We start from the raw sequence: 2391 nt of genomic DNA, 5'->3' as shown, positions 1-2391 counted from the left end.
AAAAAAAAACAACAACACAGGATTTAAAAACATTAAATATTACCTTGGGGGCAACAAAGAGAAGAGACAATGTTACTGCCTCTTACCTCCTGTCTGCAAAATGATGTCAATAAAATCATCTTCATGCTCTGTATCCTGAGGGGACACACACACACACACACACACACACACACACACACACAGAGGAAACATATTATCCTCAAAACTGGATGTAAAGTTCACAAAACTATGTGACACAAGCTCTGAAGGTGAAATGTGAAATTTTGTTAAATAACAATATCCAACTGGGATGCGGAGTAACATAGCTTGGCTTAAATGGAGAGTTTACCCAAAAAATAAATGCATATTTTTCTTCTTACCTGTAGTGCTATCTTTCAGTCTAGATTGTTTTGGTGTGAGTTGTTGAGTGTTGGAGATATCAGCCGTCTGTCTTCTCTTCAGTATAATAGAACTAGATGGCACTCGGCTTGTGGTGCTCAAAGCTCTAAAAAAATACATCGAAAACTCAACATTTCTTTACAAAAATCATGACCTGGTCGCTCAAGATAATCCAAAGACCGAGCAATTTCAGCTGTTTCCTTTTTCTGCCAAACGATACCTGCAGACCATATCACCGAGCAGAAGGGAGCTTCTACTGTTCACTTAGCATCACGGAGCTAGATAACGTTACAGCTCAGCCGAGGAGGAAGCAAATATTGTTTACATCTCGCGCTGTCAGCTGTCTCTTGTCCATGAGTAGATGCACACTTCCTTTTGCACATTGACACTGTTGGTAAGTGTAGTTTGATAGAGAGAAAATAGTTCTTCATAAAATTCATAAAAAGGTCTGCGGATTATCTTGGGTAACTGGGTCACTATTTCTGCGAAGCAACATTGTTGTTGAGTTTTACAAATGTATTTTTTAGGCGCTTTGAGCAACACAAGCTGAGTGCCGTCTGGTTCCATTATATTGGAGAAAAGACAGACATCTCTCCAGCTGATATCTCCAACACATGACAACTCACATCAAAATAATACAGATTGATAAACAGCACAGGTCAGAGGAAATATAAATATATATATATATATTTTTAATCTTAGGAGCAACGGCCCCTTTAACATAGGTTATAATATAATATAATTTGGATTAGGAAAATTTCAATCAATTTGCGCACTGACACAGATATGCAGTGTGTCATACTTTGTTATCAGGCGATGAAGCAGCTGTCTTAATGGAAGCTGGAGATAGAGGACTAAACAAGACATCAAGACTCGGACACAACTCCTGGAGGAGAAGAGAATGAAGTGAAAGAGCGAAAAATTATCACAAAAACCTTTAAAAATGATCATTGAAACCATTAAGGTGACTTGTATCATCCAGTCATATTGTAAAGATGATCCGTGTCATCAGGAGATTACTCACAGTTTGAGGTGATGGTGAGGGAGCAGTCTCCTGGTCCTTGAAGAAAGGCTGCAGGCTGGGAGGTGCTGACAAACACTGAGCAACGTCCTGCTGAGGTGTGTCTGTAGATACTTGAGGTCCCTCATTCTGCGGTTTTAAGTCATTAAAAAGAGTGAAAAGATGAGTTCTCCTTACAGAGGAGCTGTTCTCACAGGCAGCAGTGCCAGTTATTTCAGTAACCGTGAATTTCATTATGCGAAAAGAGGGGTGCAAAGATCAGGAAAGACTGCTGATGACAGCAATATGTGCAATCTGCACACAGCGCTCCACCAAATCTTGACACTTTGCAGCACACCTGCACGCCCTGAGAGATACTGCCCATCTCAATTAGAAATATGCGACGGCGTTTTTGTTCGCCCTCTGTTAAACAACATACATCATAGTAATGAAGATGTCGTTAGAGTAATTAGCCGAGCAATAATAATCAGCATCGGGCTGGTGTCAGACACTCTTATCAAAGACTGCTGTCACTGTTTCCAGCAGCATACATCATTAATTTCTGCTGCTATTGGACTCACTGGAGCACTTGTCTCTTACTCTCATGTCTCTCTCTCTTTATGGAGCATTAACAGACTGTTGTGTTATTGCTGCAGTGACTGCAGGGGCTCAGGGGCTTCGGGGCTTGTTTGAAAATGAAAAAGTGTGTATGTAGTATGATAAGGGTCCATGATATGTGTAAAAGAGATGTTTTAAGGCTTCGCATTTGCTGCTGAGTGGCAGAAATGCTCAATATAGAAACTTTCTGTTGAGCTAGATAGAAAAAACAAACTTTTTCTCACTTCTTCTCATGGTTAGATGAGCAGATAGTTTTGGGTTTCAGATACTGATTTATCAGTTACACTACCAACCAAATACAATGTTGGTGAATGTAACTTTGTTTATTGCACTAAAACCATAAAAAAAACCTTGAAACCTGAAAAATTGTCTTGATTTCCTTTAAAAACATTGAC

At 39.6% G+C, this 2391-nt stretch overlaps 1 long non-coding RNA gene across 1 annotated transcript; it reads right to left on the bottom strand.

Annotated features, from left to right (window-relative positions):
• Nucleotides 1-86: 86 nt before the first annotated feature.
• LOC121966285 lies at nucleotides 87-1524 on the bottom strand. Its single transcript, XR_006107571.1, has 3 exons — nucleotides 1403-1524; nucleotides 1181-1264; nucleotides 87-135 (listed from the first exon to the last, which is right to left on the bottom strand). It is a non-coding gene; the product is annotated as an uncharacterized LOC121966285 (long non-coding RNA).
• Nucleotides 1525-2391: the final 867 nt, after the last annotated feature.

This window comes from Plectropomus leopardus, unplaced genomic scaffold (genome assembly GCF_008729295.1).
Source record: "Plectropomus leopardus isolate mb unplaced genomic scaffold, YSFRI_Pleo_2.0 unplaced_scaffold23861, whole genome shotgun sequence".
NCBI classification, from domain to species: domain Eukaryota; kingdom Metazoa; phylum Chordata; class Actinopteri; order Perciformes; family Serranidae; genus Plectropomus; species Plectropomus leopardus.
Note: the sequence above shows the minus strand (reverse complement) of the source record. Positions and strands in the feature narration are given on the sequence as shown.